The 17,552-nt window shown below is 34.9% G+C and overlaps 1 pseudogene; it reads left to right on the top strand.

The window, feature by feature from the left end:
• Positions 1-212: 212 nt before the first annotated feature.
• On the top strand, positions 213-5,212 carry LOC132061811 (bifunctional dihydrofolate reductase-thymidylate synthase-like; annotated as a pseudogene).
• Positions 5,213-17,552: the final 12,340 nt, after the last annotated feature.

The following is a 17,552-nucleotide window of genomic DNA, read 5'->3' as shown; positions in this document are numbered from 1 at the left end:
AAATTCTTGCTGCATTTCCCTTTTTCCTATAAAAATAGTTCGTGTTGTGTGAGTTCTGCTGATTCTTAAATTCTTGCTGCATTTCCTTTACAGGCTTCTCGTGACATGTTCTTCGTTAATTTGCTGTAATTGAATTTGAAATTTCTTTTGCTTTACTGAGCTATTAAATTAAAGCACAATTAAGTATTGTAAAAAAATAATCGAATGACGTATCGTATCTCTCAGATATGGTTTTATGAGCTTTGTTAATAGTTTGATTTTAAATTGAGGATTGATATTTTAGTTTATATTAATCTCATCTGTAAAAATAGTTCGTATCATGTGAGTTGTGGTGATTCCTAAGTTCTTGCTGCATTTCCTTTACATGCTGTCCTGATATCTTAGATAATTTGCTCAAATCGTACCGTTGAATTTATCTAGCTTACTTAAACAAGCTATTGAAATCAGGCACAGTTAAAATAAGTACATGGCTATCTCTCACATGCAATGCTTCGACGATCAGTGATAAGCTCTTTAAAATTTCTCCCTTTTTTTTTTCTTTTTGTTATTTATCCTGCTTCTCGTACAATTTCAGTAGCCTAATTTCTTTGCCTTAATGCTTTTAGAGTTATAAAATATTTCTTTCTCAATTTTCTATTTTTTTGAGTTCCTTAAATGGTTATTCTGCAAAGAGAGTAAATTTTTATCAATTAGCTTTCGGTTGTAATTCCTGACAATTAAGTGAGATTAACTAGCGATGTTTTTTGCATTAATTCTTGATAGTTCAACTCAAACCATTACATTTTCTTTGCTGCTGAATAAGCCGGGCTAGTGGCTGGAGCCTTTTATTGCCTGCTTGGAATGAGCGGCGACTAGATAGTATTACCTGAACTTTTGCATTATAAATTTCTTACCTATTTTTGTGTTTATTAGTAATATTACATAATTAGATATGCAGTTGTGCTATATTGTTAAATAGGTCGCAATTGGTTATATACCCTTGTTCCATTTTTTATTTTTTTTTTCCTATACAGCTGTAGTAATCTTGAACTTTTTCTGTCTAAACTTTTGAACTCATTGACTGAATGATGTTTGCATCTCCTGGTAGGCTATTTCCTTACACTTCCAGAACACATCATTGATAAATTTGGTGCCTTCTGTATATTTCAGGCTTTACTGCACTTTGGCATAAACCAGTCAGTTGATCTTAGGTGCAGATCATTCTCATTCAGTTCATTCCAGGTCTCTTACTCAGTTACGGCCAGCGAAACAAATACTGGCCATTCCAACGATAACAGCAATGCTCATTCTACTCCAAAAAGGACTTACCAGGTTGTGGTTGCTGCAACTCAAAATATGGGTATTGGTAAGGAGGGGAAGTTACCTTGGAGACTGCCTGCAGATCTCAAGTTTTTCAAGAGTATCACAGGGACTACGTTGGATCCTACAAAAAAGAATGCTGTTGTTATGAGAAGAAAGACTTGGGAAAGTATTCCTATTGAACACCGGCCTCTTCCCGGGCGCCTCAATGTTGTCCTCACACGTTCAGGGAGTTTTCGCATTGCTACAGCATAAAATGCTGTCATATGTGGAAGTTTAGGTTCTGCTTTGCAACTATTGGCAGCCTCACCTTATGGTCTGTCTATTGAGAATGTGTTTGTTATAGGAGGTGGCGAGATTTTCAGGTCAGCTTTCTTGCTGTTCTCGTTTTTAGCTATCCTTTAATGCTAGTATTTCAACACTAATCTTCTTGATGCAGAGATTCTCTGAATGATCAGGGTTGTGATGCAATCCATGTCACTGAAATTGAGACTGATATTGTTTGTGATACTTTTACTCCTGCTATGGACACCTCAATTTTTCAACCCTGGTACTCATCATTTCCAGTGGTTGAAAACAAGATTCGCTATTCTTTTACCACCTATGTTCGTGTGAAGAACTCTGGAGTAGAAACTGTTAATCAGGCAAATAGTGAGACTCCTGAGAACGGTTCAGATTCTTTGAGTATTGAGGTTAAGGCATTTCCCTTCTTGCCTAAAATGATATTTTGAGAAACATGAAGAATACTTGTAGCTGAGACTGGTTGAAGAGATCATCTCAAATGGCATGCTAAAGGATTATAGGACTGGCACTGGTACTTTGTCAAAATTTGGTTGCCAGGTAATGAGAAGTACATATAAAGTTCAGTTCTGTATGCTTTTTTCTCTCTTTTCCTTTATTTTGGGTGTCTGAAGAAGTGATTGCACCAAATATGTTTAGTTAGGAGAAGAGAGTATTTGAAGTAGAATTGGCTATAGAAGGTTTCACATTTGATCACAATGTAAATAATAAAAAGGGGAAGGAAAGGTGAAGCTTTGCATGTAACCTTATTAAGCCTGCCGAAAGAATATCAAACAAGCTCCTCTCTGTTTGCCTTCCCTGTTTATATGTACAAGTAATTTAATGCTTGTTTGGTGTATCTGCCATAATGCTGTGATATTTTACTAATGCTGCAGATGAGATTCAATTTGCGCAAATCGTTTCTCCCTCTTACAACAAAGGTATTGTGTTATATATTGGTTTGCAGTTTAATGTGCTATTGATTTAACCCACGTCCATTTTTTTCCACTGCTACAATGTGAACTGCAACAGATCATTTGACTTATTTTGTTTGTTCTTTTGGGTTTCAGAAAGTTTTTTGGAGAGGTGTTGTTGAAGAACTCCTGTGGTTCATCAGTGGATCAACAAGTGCTGAGGTATCTTTCTGCTCCTCACAGATTGATTTGGATTCTGTTTCCTTGTCACTAATGCTTTCTGCAATTGTTATGGCATCTTGGAGATTGTAACTAGTTTATTTAGTGAATTTTGGGCCATTTAGCTTGCATAACTAAGATTTTTAGTTTAGGTCCTGCAAGAAAAGGGCATTCATATTTGGGATGGCAATGAATCCAGAGGTTATCTTGATAGCTAAGATTTTCTCTCTCGTTCTTGCTGTCAAGTCTATTAGAAAAGTTGGACTGTCTTAAGTTTGGCATCCTATTTCAGTATTGGCTTGAAGGATAGGGAAGAGGGTGATTTGGGACCAGTATATGGGTTTCAGTGGAGACATTTTGGTGCCAGGTCAGTGTTCAAGCTTACTCGTCTGACATACAGTTGTTCAAAACTCTAGAGTTCTGTGGTAACTTGTTCCATTGGACCGGCTATATACAGGTACATTGACATGCATACTGACTACAGTGGCCAAGGGTTTGACCAATTGGCTGATGTTATCAATAAAGTTAAAAACAATCCAGATGACAGACGTATTATTCTTTCAGCTTGGAATCCTTCTGATCTTAAACTGATGGCGCTCCCACCTTGTCACATGTTTGCTCAAGTTAGTATTGTCTTGGTTTTGTTTACGCCTTAACTTATTGTTTATCTAGTAACCTTCTCTGTCATCTTGTGGTTGCAGTTTTATGTAGCCAATGGGGAGTTATCCTGTCAGATGTATCAGCGATCTGCGGACATGGGTTTGGGAGTGCCATTTAACATTGCATCTTATGCCTTACTGACATGCATGATAGCTCATGTTTCTGGTATGCTGTCAGGATGCCTCATGCTAATTTCACATGTGCATTATGTAGTAACTAGCAAATTTTCTTCCTACTTAAAGGCATGACAGTAGATAAGAATTCTGATTAAGCAAAAAAGATATTGCAAAAACTCATGTACTAAGCGAGGAATTTGGAAATGGAATTTATGCCCTTCTCATGAGACTCAATCCTTGTTATTTACATGAGAAAATCTTATGCCTTAATATTTCTAGCTAAGGTTCTAAATAGTACTGCTTGATGATATAGCCAATTACATTTTATTTGTATTGTGTAAAGCAGATCTAATTACAAAAAGGATTTGGCACTTTTGAACTTTTGATTCGTCAATGTTCATGTATATTGATATTAGTGACATATCTTTTGATGGTTATTCACTGTTCATTCTACATCGAGCCCACTTTAGTCCCTTTTGTTTTTATGATGCTCTTCATGATTCTTGCTTTACCTTCTTTTTCACAGATCTAGTTCCTGGTGATTTTGTCCATGTCATTGGAGATGCTCATGTTTATTGTAATCATGTCAGACCTCTGCAAGCCCAGCTTCAGAAGTTGCCCAGACCTTTCCCAGTAAGTAATGAGGTCATCTTTTTATTGTTATAATCTATCTCTACCTCTCTAACTTCTGTTGGTTCTGAATGGGTTTGGTGCTGAAGATCAATCCGCAGAAAAAGGATATAGATTCCTTTGTTGCTGCTGACTTTAATCTTGTTGGTTATGATCCTCACCAGCAAATAAAAATGAAAATGGCAATATGAAGTGCCATGGAATTAGTCCTGGAATTCCTCTGCTCTTACGATACGTTGCTCGTATTTTGAGGCAAGTGATGGAATTGCCCATCTTCTCTCTTCTTCTCTCTTTGGTACTTAAATGATCTAATTTTCACCGTTCAGGTTCTCGATTAAAAGAATCCGATTTTTGATATTTAGTTTTTTTTTTTTTTTTTTTTTTTTAATGTGTGGGAGATTTCCTGAAGGCATTGTCTCAGATCCATTGCTCGAAGTTCTGAGCGTAAGAGAGCAAGTGTGATGCCCAAACTTTCCCATTTTCCTTCACCTGGTAGCTCTTGCCTGTAGGAAAACAGGGAGCTAGTTGATGGTTGTGGAAACTTTTGTTTATCTGTACTTTTGCGACCATTGTCTTTATGATCCCAAGTCAAATACCTGATAAATTACTGGAGTTTGTCAAATATACTTTAACACCTGATTGTCCCTTGATAATTCACAAAAACTCATGTCTTTTGGAATTTGGACACTAAGGTACCCCTGGCTCCAGGACCCCTGTCAACCACTTGAATACCTACCGCTCGGCCATAGGTTGCAGTAAATGAAGCCTGCTGTTGAGCTACTTGAGCTCGTTAAGGCCTACTTCGACCAAGTTTTCCTGGCTGAGTGTCAGTATGCCTTACTCAAAAAGGGGATGAGCCTGTCTCTTTTTGCTTGTTATTAGTATTCTCCATTTACTCTAGAAGGTTATGTATTTATCTTTTTGATGGAAGTATCTTCAATATCTGAATGATGCCTGATTCTAATCTGATAACTCGGAGGTACATGTGTCTATTAGAAACCGCCTAAAGAGGAGAACAGATCTACTGTACCAAATACAGGGCAGATTTTATGTATCATTGAAGGTAAAATATATTTCCTTCAGTCTCATGGTTTACTGCTGATGTGCAATTGTCAGAGTGCTTTTTAATATTTTGTTATATGCTTAGGTGTCTTCGAAAACAATGTTCCTTGAACATGTCTTTTGCCGTACCATTAAATGCTCTGATTAGTGATAATGTCTGAACCTTTTCTAAGGCACAAGATATCGTACCTGATTAGGGTGGGATAGTGTATTGTTAAGGCTTCCCTTTAGTTAGTTGGGATTCGGGAATATGTTTTTGTCATATAAGAGATTTATATGTCCGTAGAAAAATATAGAGAACTTCTAGTAGTACCTTTTTTATGTTGTATAATATTTGCATGTGATAAGCTTAAATGGAGCAGCATGGTCAATGAGTATTCATATAAGCGATCCCGACTTGTTTGGAATTGAGGTGTAGTACTAGTACTAGTAGTAGTAGTAGTTGTTGTTGTTGTTTCTGAATTCTGCAGGCTTCCCTTTCTAAATATATTTTCCGACATTGTGGCTTGGGCTCTTATGTACTCTTGCGCCTTTGATGCTTGTGGAATCTATAACTATGCTTTCAATTTTTATTTTATACGATCATTTTTTTTATTTTTTTTATTGAAGTGGTTGATGCTTTAGTGATTTCCTTGCTTAGTGTAGAGCTGGTATTGGTGTTGTTTGTACAATTTTGCAGGTAGGGCAACTGGGGGATGGTCTGAGGAGTTATTCTATAATTTGAATCTTCACTAGTATTAGGAAAAAACGTTTACTAAGTATTAGGATCTGTGAATCCTTTAACTCCAAATGATATCGTGGTTGTTAAGGTGATTTAGAATAAAATGACTTTGTTTTTGTCTTTGAGACTTACCTTTTGGGCTTTACCTGTGACTGTGTCCATACTCTTAATCAGTTGCGATCCTTTCTGTTGAAGTATTGCTCATCTATTCGCTCATTTATTTGTGTATCATTTCATGGTTTTGGTTCAGCTTGATTTGTTTGTAAGCGAGTAGATACCGAAGATGGCGGAGATATATGTGTATGTTTTAAAGTTAGGCATAGACAAGGTGATGATGACACCTCTCTACACAAGAAACCTATTTATCCTTTGTCTCCTTTTTGTGCATTTTTCCTCATTCTTTTTATTCAACCCATGTCAAATACCCACATGTTTTATTATTTTCAGTGATCAGTTGCCTTGCATTTAGAGATCCCAATTAGTGCTATTTATTTATGCTCATAATCTTATGTGACTGTTTAGAAGCAAATGTGGCCCTGTATTAAGAGATGCAACCGTTGCTTTGTATTAGAAAACCGCTACCTTGCATTAATGCTCATAATAAACTTATGGACTGCTTAAAAAAAAGAAGCAGAAATTAAGGTTCGTGCAATTGTTCCCTAATAGTAACATGTTATGACTCGGAATCATGAATTTGAAGAAACTGAAAAGAGTTCCTGGAGAGGGCTGCCAAGAAAGCCATAAAAATGGAAAATGGGACAATTTAGAAAGATGTAGAAGATCAAGAGCAAGAAGTCTTCTGAGTATAATTGAATAAGAAATGGAAGAAGCAGTTACAAAACCTGAAACTTTTAGGCAAGATGCCAAAACTAGGACCACCAGCATCATTACACAACATATAGAGGTAAGTCCCTTTTTATAGTTAAACATTCTTGGTTAGCCAAACTTTAGATTATGGAGCTTGATTATCATGTGAATTCTTTAGATATATTGTACGTAATAATATGTAATATAGGGGACTCACGAGGGTTCTCTTGTCATAAAAAAAAAAAGTCAAATGTTTACCTATTCTTTTTTCCAGTACATCTATCTTATATCATTCTCATTTTTCTAACAATTACAATGAAAACTTAGAATTGATTGCCTCTTTGTTGAAATTGGAGGGCTTAAATAGTAAAATATAAACCAGCTACCAAACGGCCCCTAGTGTTTTGCATCCTTTGTTTGTGACTTGGCGTTAAAAATATATTGAGTCTCCTCTTTCCCTTTAATAGCATTTTCTTTGTTACTAAATTTATATGAACTTGTTCTTTTAACAAATCAAGATTTGAAGTCTGCAGAACCAATCCTTGAAGAAAGTGAAGATCATGTTGAAGTAACCGAGGTTTTTTTTTATTATTTTATTTTTATAGGACTGGTTTGAAGACGTTTTCTCAAGTAACATATGTTGTAATTTTATTTTTCCTCCTTTTAGGTGTTGATTAAAATTATGTCATACAATTTGGATGAGTATATTTTCTTGGTAATGTGATGCTTTAGTTCTGTATTGACAATGAGATTTTATATGAATAATGATTATATGATATATTTTTCGATGTGTGTGTGTGTGAAAACACATGAAAAAATCATTACTATTCGATTGAATAAATTTTGTAATTATACTTATTAAAATTTCACATTAGCGAAGGAAAATTTGGCTGTTAAAAGTATTGTTGTTGAAAGTAACATACAATTAATGAAAGGAATTTCCGTAGCTAAAAGAACTTGTAACGATTGGATTAGTTGTTGCCATTAAGGATTTTTGACGACCAGATGATTAATTAGTGAAGGAAAGATCTTATCGCTAAAAAAAGTAGTATAACGATCGGATCGAAATACAATCATTGACTTTTAACGTCAACGCTTTTAGTGAAGAACGACCATCAAAATTTTCCGGTCATTGTTGATTTATATTAGATTTAAACTTTTAATGATCGAATTTTACCTCGCTAATTTTATTTTCTTGTGTTATTATTTGTATTTGAATCATATTACATTTGACTACTATCCAAGATATGCGTGGTTATGATATTTTGAGTATATGTCATAGTTATTTGACAATTACATAAACTTTTTGAATTCTTAAACTTCAGATCTTACCGGAGAAAAATATTTTCTTGCATGGGGGCTTACACGAAGAGGTGTATGTAGAGATAGCACCCGCATATGAAATGAAACGGGAATCATAAAAGTATATATGCAGATTGAAGAAAGTTTTGTATGAACGACGGAAAGTTTTGTATGAATCGAAGGACTTTCATTTTCATGACCACTTCATTTATGTGTTTGGAGCCTTCCCGATTGCTTGAAGGTAAGCGCGCAATACAATAAAGACCTCGCCTCTGGGAATAGGGGTGGAAAATGGGCGGGTTGGGTCAAATTAGGGCGAGTCAAAACGGATCAAATTAATTATCGGGTCAAGACCCAACCCGCCCAAAGTTTGCTTGGGTCAAGATGGATCGTACAACGGGTCATACCCCAACCTGCCCAATATAACCCAATCTCCCATCTCTCACCTCTTGCTAAACATTTTACAGTTATTGCAATCTAACTCATTCCTACTACTATATTATTGATTTTTCTTATGAAAATGTATCTTTCTAGTATTTCTTATTTTCTATCATGCCAATTATATAACTTAAGTTGAAATTATCAGAACAATTAATTCAGTTGGTTAGGTTAAAAAACTAGGTGATCAACAAGCTAAGTAGTGAGTTTAACAAGATGAATCGGTTTCTGTATATTCTTTTGGTTGGTTATCACACCTCTATCTTTATTTTTTAATTTGTAGGTATCAAACGATGTGAGTCATTTTATTTTAAAAAGCTAAAAAGGAAATACTTTTAGAAGACTTAACTGAAGAGAGACTATATTTTCAAAATAGTATAACGAATTTAACATCTTTATCCTATAGTTACAAACTAATTTAGTATTTTAGTAATGTCAATACTATTCTATTGGATTTCAGCCAAAAAAAAAAAAAAAACACTATTCTATGGATTTCAAAGTAACGATTTTTTTTTTCTAATATTCTTTGTTTGTTACATTCTGACGCGGCGGGTTACACTACTTTAACCCGTTTTGATCGATTGAATGATGGGTCATTGTGGTTTCAACCCGTTGAGTCAACTCATCAAACGGGTCATGACCCAACCCGTAGAAACAACAAACGGGTTGGGCGGGTTTGGGTTAATATTGCCACCCCTATCTGGGAGAAACCAATAAAAAGTCAGGGTAAAGTTACCTAGACTTGCTAGCTACTTCTATAAAATCGAGAATTTATCCAAGTCTTCTTTCTAATATATTATCCGCACGTTGCGCAAGTACTCGCACTAGTATATGCAACAACAACAACAACAACAACATACTCAGTGAAAATGTGGGGGTCTGGGAAGGGTAAAGTGTACACAGACCTTACCCTTACCTTGGAAGGTAGCTAGGGAGGTTGTTTCCGAAAGACCCTTGGCTCAAGAGAAAACATGGCAAAAAAGGTCAGATAAGGACAAGCAATTCAAAGCAGTATGAAAATGAAAATAACGAAAGTGAAAAATCCATTGATAAAGCAGTCTGAAAAAAGGAGCAATAGCTGCCACAGATAAATAAGATAATTGAAGTATAAGGTACAACAAATAGTAGCACAAATCAGAGGACAAGAAACTAAAGAGCAAAACTGTGACTACTAGTATAAAAGGATAAGCGGGACTATCTACTAACCTTCTACCCTAATATGAGTCCTGCATAACCTCCTATCTAAGATCATGTCCTCGGTAAGCTGGAACTGTACCATGTGTTAGGGTTTTGCCCTGATTTTCTTACCATATTAGATTTTACCTTTTCTTGAAAGAAGGGTAAAGAGTTTACCATAATTGATTTTACTTTTTTCAAAAGGAAAATATAAATCTTTCATATTTGAGTAACCCTTTTCTTGGAGGAAAAGTTTTGGACATCTATAAATTAAGGCCTCCTTCCCACAACTAAAAGAACACAATAGCATCCACAATGTAGCCATTAAAAAGTCTTGTTTATGGGGAGATTATTCTCTCCATAGTTTTTAATGCTTTTTTAAATTAGGTTTTTCAATATGTAGGTCACTTGACCAAATCATATCATAGTATTATGCATTTTTAGTATATTTTTCTGTGTCGTCTGATTTATCGTTTTCAAGGTTTGCAAATTATTAGCTTCTGCATGACGACGCCCTGATTATTTCGACCCCAACAAGTGGTATCAGCGCCAACGGTACAACGAGGTTGAAGACGGGCTTAAGTCAGATCCATATCAAGATGCAGCCAATAAAAATATCTGGAGTACTACACGTGGAGAAATTTTCAATCATATTTTCAACAATCTTGCCGTTGCATATTTTTTTTTAAAAAAAAATAACTTTTAATTCATGCTTACTTTAACGCATGAGCTTCAATTTTCAACTCATGCTTACTTTTAATGTATGAGCTCAAATTTTCAACCCTTGCTTACTTTAAACGCTTGGGCCAATTTTAACCGATGTTCACTTTTAACGCATGGGCTCCATTTTCAACCTTTGCTCACTTTTAATGCACAAGGCTCAAAATTTTTAACTCATGCCTACTTTTAACCATAGCAAGCAGCAGTGATGAAGATTATGTAAAGAAGACGAATTAACTTTTGTCAAGAAAATTTAGGCCTATAGGGGAGATTTGTTAGGGTTTTGCCCTGAATTTCTTACCATATTTGAATTTTACCTTTTCTTCAAGGAAGGGCAAATAGTTTACTATAATTGATTTTACTTTTTCCAAAAGGAAAATATAAATCTTCCACATTTGAGTAACCATTTTCTTGGAGGAAAAGTTTTGGACATCTATAAATTGAAGACCTCCTTCCTACAACTAAAAGAAAATAAGAGCATCCACAATGTAGCCATTAAAGAGTTATTTATGGGGAGATTATTCTCTCCATAGTTTTTAATGCTTTTTTCAATTAGGTTTTTCAATATGTAGATCACTTGACCAAATCATATCATAGTATTATGCCTTTTTAGTATATTTTTCTATGTCGTCTGAGTTATCATGTTCAAGGTTTACAAATTATTAGCTTTCGCATGACGCCCTGATTATTTCGACGCCAACAAGTGGTATCAGCACCAATGGTACAACGAGGTTGAAGACGGGTTTAAGGCAGATCCATATCATGATGCAGCCAATTTGACGATAATGAAGATTTTGTTCCAAAAAAAAAGATATCTGGAGTACTACACGTGGAGAAATTTTCATTCATATTTTCAACAATCCTGTTGTTACATATTTTTAAAACAAAAACAACTTTTAACTCATGGTTACTTTAACGCATGAGCTCCAATTTTCAACTCATGCTTACTTTTAACGTATGAGCTCAATGTGAGCTCAAATTTTCAACCCTTGATTACTTTAAACACTTGGGCCAATTTTAACTCATGTTCACTTTTAAGGCATGGACTCCACTTTTAACCTGTGCTCACTTTTAACGCACAAGGCTCAAATTTTTAACCCATGCCTATTTTTAACCATAGCAAGCAGCAGTGATGAAGATTATGTGAAGAAGACGAATTAACTTTTGTCAAGAAAATCCAGGCCAAAAGGGGAGATTTGTTAGGGTTTTGCCCTGAATTTCTTACCATATTTGAATTTTACCTTTTCTTGAAGGAAGGGCAAAGAGTTTACTATAATTGATTTTACTTATTTCCAAATGGAAAATATAAATCTTCGATATTTGAGTAACCCTTTTCTTGGAGGAAAAGTTTTGGACATCTATAAATTGAAGACCTCCTATCCACAATTAAAAGAACACAATAGCATCCACAATGTAGCTATTAAAGAGTCTTGTTTATGGGGAGATTATTCTCTCCATAGTTTTTAATGCTTTTTAAAGGGCAAAGGTGCAAATATACCCCTCAACTTTGCGATTTAGAGCAGATATATCCCTCATTACAGAAGTGGTGTATATATACCCCTCCCATTACAAAATGGTGCAAATATACCCTTTCGCTGATGGGATTTTTTTTAAAAATCATTTAGGTTATTTTTTAATTTAAAAAAAATGCCACGTGACTTTAAAAAAAAGTCTACCCTTTTTTTTTTAGTAGACATACTTTTCTAAAGCCACATAGTAATTTTTTTTTTCTGATGGGTCGAGCCTGGTTCGTTTTAAAAAAATATCTCGTGACTTTAAAAAAATAAGTCTATCCATTTTTTTAAACGAACCAAACCCGACCCATCAGAAAAATAAATTACTATGTGGCTTTAGAAAAGTATGTTTACTAAAAAAAAATGGGTAGACTTTTTCTTAAAGTCGTGTGACATTTTTTAATTAAAAAATAACCTAAATGATTTTTTTTTTAAAAAACTCCGTAAGCAAAAAGGGTATATTTGCACCATTTTGTAACGGCAAGGGTATATCTGCACCATTTTGTAACGGCAGGGGTATATATACACCACTTTTGTAACGAGGGGTATATCTGCTCTAAATTGAAAAGTTGAAGGGTATATTTGCACCTTTGCCCCTTTTTAAAATTAGGTTTTTCAATATGCTGGTCACTTGGCCAAATCATATCATAGTATTAGGCCTTTTTAGTAAATTTTTCTATGTCGTCTGATTTATCGTGTTCAACGTTCGCAAATTATTAGCTTCCGCATGACGCCCTAATTATTTCGACCCCAACACCGTGTCCTGTCTAATCACCTCTCTTTAATACTTCTTCGGCCTACCTCTACCTCTCCTGAAACCGTCCATAGCCAACCTCTCACACCTCCGCACTAGGGCATCAGTGTCTCTCTTCTTCACATGCCCAAACCATCTCAGTCTCGCCTCCCCCATCTTGTCCTCCACCAAGGCCACTCCCACCTTGTCCCGGAACTCGTCATTCATAATCCCATTTCTCCTAGTGTGCCCACACATCCACCGCAATATTCTCATTTTCACAAATTTCATCTTCTGAATGGGAGAGTTCTTGACTGGCCAACAGTTCGCCCCATACAACAAAATTGGTCTAACCACCACTTTGTAGAACTTGCTTTTAAGTTTTGGTGTCACTTTCTTATCACACAGAACTCCAGAAGGGAGCCTCCATTTCATCCACCCTTCACCAATACGATGTGTGACATCATTGCCAATATTCTATTTCCTTGTATAATAGACCCAAGATACTTGAAGCTTCCTTTCTTTTGGATGGTCTGAGTACCGAGCCTCACCCACGCGCCGGCAAACGCGTATGCGTCGAAGTTACACTAAAATCTACTCGATCTTGGTCCTACTCAACTTGAACCCTTTAGATTATAGAGTTTGTCTCCAACCCTCCAGCTTAGTGTTAATTTCGCTGCAAGTCTTGTCAATCATGTCATCCGCAAATAATATACACCATGACACCTCACCTTGAATATATATAAAAAAAAAGGGATAAAAATAAATACGAGAAAGTTGAAGGGCCTAGAGAGTGGGGGTGGGTCAAAAACATAAAATTGTCCATATTCTTTTTTGTACATACGTGGAGTACGTTGATGGAAACCACATGAAATATACGTTGTAGTAGTTTGGAGAAAAGCACTGATACAGCTGCTTCTATTAATATCACACGAAAACCATAGAGATCTACAGCCGTATTATTCCACCGACACCCTTACTTTCACGCCAGTGATAAGATTCTATTTAAATCACTGACAAATATGATTATATTCTAATTAGACGCGCCCAGAAGAGAGTGCACTCACCAATCTCATCTTTAGTATTTGTCTGGTCATGGATATTCACTCTGTTCGAAATATTATTTCGGACAATTATTTGGACATAAAATTATTATTTTTATCTCAATTTATATAACACACTTTTCTTTTTAGTCAATTCTTAAAAAAATGACACATTTTCTTATTTGACAATAATTTAACTTTAAACTTTACCTTTTACGCTTAATGAGATAATTTATAACCACACAAGTATCTTTAGATTATTTTAGATCACAAGATTCAAAGTCTTCCTTTATTAAATTTCGTGTCCAGTCAAACTACATCACATAAATTGGGACGGAGAGAGTATGATATTTTGGAATTGAATTTGAAGTTGAAGTTCATAATTTGTCAAATTTGAGAAACTTCAAAAAGTTATTTTCACTCTAAATCACTCATCAAGTAGGTGTTTGGCCATAGAAATCAAATATTTTTCACTCTGTTTGAAAATTTTGAGGTTGACGTTGAAAATGGAATTGTGTTTTGTTATAGTTTTGCCAAAAAAAAAATGTATTGAAAGTAAAAACAGGGGTTTAGGTGTTTTCCAAGTTTCAAATACAACTTGAAGTTGTATTTGGAATTTTTGGCCAAACGCGGATTTTTAAATAAAGTGAAAAAATTTCTGAAAAAAGTGAATAATTTTCATGCCCACGGGTACATAAAATTCAAAAACAACTCCTATTTGCATTCATGTCCAAATACAACTTTAATTTCCTAATTCCATTTAATTTTCAATTTGAAAACAAATAGTATTACTTTTTTCCAAATTTCACAATTTTATGTCCAAACACCCACTTAGTTTTTGTTTTTCAAAAATTGAAGGAACCATAGGATAAAACTAAGTGTTCACAGCTATAATTTCTCCATGCCACTATCTGAAGGACGATCAACATACTAATAGTGAAATTTATGCATTTTCCTCTTGTTTTTTTTGTGTGTGTTTTGAATTTAAGCTGTACTAACAATAAGTTCTTGTAATTGAATTTTAGGTAATGTTAGTGTATCCTATGAAAATTAATAATGTATCAGTACTATAGAACTAAAGAATCAATTAAATTTAAAAAGAACCAAGAAAAATTGAGCTCATTTAAATCCTTAGTAAAATAAGTAATATTGCAACTCAAGTGAACTGGTCTCTATCTCAAAGCACAAGAATTCAGGGTACGTGACCGTCATCAAGAAGTAATCTTGACTCAGATATTTTAGGAAATATAAAGATAATGTTTGTTGAGTAATAAGTGAATGACAAAAGGGAAGAGGACACGTGACCCCTGTTAGCACATGGAATGTCAAATTCTCTGCAATATTTATTGGCACAAAGTACAAACAAGAGTCAAGTACCATTTGTTTTAAATTTTATCTGCAATTCTGCCATTTCATTTTATCCTCGAATTATCTTCTATTTCTGTCTTTTTTGTTAACTGAAAATATAAAAACAATTCTGCCAAAACAAACAGAAGGGTAGATTCTTTGCCGACCAACAAGGACTTGCTCTCGTAGTCCTCTTTTAAAAAGGTTAAAAACATCTCACCTTCTTATATGATTTTAAAAAAATATTCTGCATATTAAGGCTTGATTTGATCGTATCATACATAGATTTTTAGATATTCCGGTCTATAGGTGCAAAATTATGATGAAGGAAGGTACTCAAAAAGAATGAAGTAAACCAAAAAATCTAATGAAAGAAAATTGTTTAAAAAAATTTACAAATTTTGAACATTTACCTAGACTAAATAATTGAATTAAAAAATAGGATACTATAGATGAAAAAGATTTATACTATAAGCTTTACGCATTGTTAGAACTATATTTTAGTCAAATTAGTATATTTGCTTTATGTACTTATTATTATCATTTATTTATATATATATTTTTATATAATATGTTACTAAGATGAGCTAAAAGAAAATGACATAATTCATGAGAAATCATGTAATTAATCTTAAATTGCTTGAGATTGTGACGTAATTATTGTTATTATTGCATTACTCCCCCCCCTCCCTCGCCCCCACCTAAAGTAATGAAACTATGCAATTTGGTAATTTGTCTATTGTTCCTCAATCTTAAAAGTATCCAATCACCCAATATAAATTTGTCCACGGTTCCTCGATCAATCCAATTCTTCATAGACAAGTTTCCGAACATTTACGAACATCAATATACCCAAAGTAAAATTCAGAACTCAAACATCTCTTATTATTGATATAAATTGTGAGTCTAAAGGCTCATTCATATATAAACAACATTTCCTTGTTTACGCAACAAAGAATAATTAAAATGAGCTAATATTACAATGAACTTGACATCAAATCAAACTCTATTCGCCCCAACTTAATTTAATGTGTCTTCTTTTTAATAGTACATAGTGGTCCACTCTTAACAACTATACAATTAGACAGCTGTTCCAATTGGCTCTAAGTATATTTTTTTTTGGTCGAGAGGCTCCAAGTGTCTATTTATACAGTACAAGGTCAAAACTGAAATGCAAAAGAAAATGATGTGTAGCACTAGGGAGGGATCTTTTTCACTTATTTACTACCACAAAAAAATTAATAATCTCAGTTCATTTATTTGATGTTTGCATCAATCGATTCTCTAAGTTATTGAAAGGTAGAGATCAAAAAGCACATAATACAAGTTGCTGCTTTTGACATTAAGATTATGTTCAGAGGCATAAATAATAAAAAAAAACGAGGCATTCAATATTATAGGAATCGATTACGCCTTAATATTAGTTGCATGTGACTATGTGAGTAATGCATCTAATTCACTTGTGTGTGTGTGTTTTTTTTTTTTTTACTTATCAGTGTGACGAAGGACGTTCGATCTCAGTGGATCTTGACAGGGAGGTCACTTTGCAACTTATAATATCTCGTCACGTATTGAAATCGCATACATAGCCTTTACCGGGCTTAGTGTGGGCTGCCCAAAGCGGACAATATCACAGACATGTTGAATCTCTGATCCGTGAATTATGGTAATGAGCCATGTGGAACTTAGTTCGAGGGAGAGATTGTTGGATGTGCAAACAAAGTACTCCATTGGTAGTTGAAAAGAAAAATGAGCTACTTATGAGATGTTGAATCTTTCTTAATGATCAGAGCGCTTTTAGAGAAAACGAAGGTACGAGAGGCTTTGGCGCAGACAATGTCCGCATCGTATTAAGAGTTTTTTGGGCCATTTTGCTTCAGCAGATGGTATCGTCGGTGTTTGGCGGGGCAGTATGAAGATGGTGGAGAGTAGGCGTGGGGCCGGTCTTAGTGCCTTTGCCCCGTGGGTAGGTTTATGACTTTTACCCATAGACTTTGAGGGCCTTTGTCATGCTTTTGAGGCGGTGGCCAGTAAAAACACGATAATGTGGGTGGCACACAAATGTTGAATCTACAAGTGAGTTATGGAAATGAGCGCGTATGGAGACTTAGTTCGAGAGAGCGGCTTGTTGGATGTCGACAAAGGAAATCTGGCATTGATAAGTGAAAAGGGAAAAAAGAGCTACTTATAAGGTCTTTTCCGAAAAATCGTGCGGGCTTGCCCCAAAACGGATAATCACATCATGTTAAGAGTATCTTTGAGCCGTTTTAACCCAACATAATCCTGGTCAACTCATTCAATTTTTCACAATAAAGAAAAAATTTGAAGAAGGAAAAGTAACACAATACACATACAAGGGAGTTGTATTTAAATTCCAGTTGTAACAAAAAATGTTAGTAGGTTATTTCTTTTAATACCGGCCCGTACATATGCTGGTGATAGGCATCAAATAGAATAGTCGAGATACGTGCAAGTAGGCCCGACATGAATGCATGATATTTCAAAAGAAAAAAAATAAGTAGTGGTAGGGAAAGAGTTTAAACATAAACAATGCCTCTAATGGGAAAAAGCT

This window comes from Lycium ferocissimum, chromosome 7, assembly GCF_029784015.1.
Source record: "Lycium ferocissimum isolate CSIRO_LF1 chromosome 7, AGI_CSIRO_Lferr_CH_V1, whole genome shotgun sequence".
Lineage (NCBI taxonomy): Eukaryota > Viridiplantae > Streptophyta > Magnoliopsida > Solanales > Solanaceae > Lycium > Lycium ferocissimum.
Note: the sequence above shows the minus strand (reverse complement) of the source record. Positions and strands in the feature narration are given on the sequence as shown.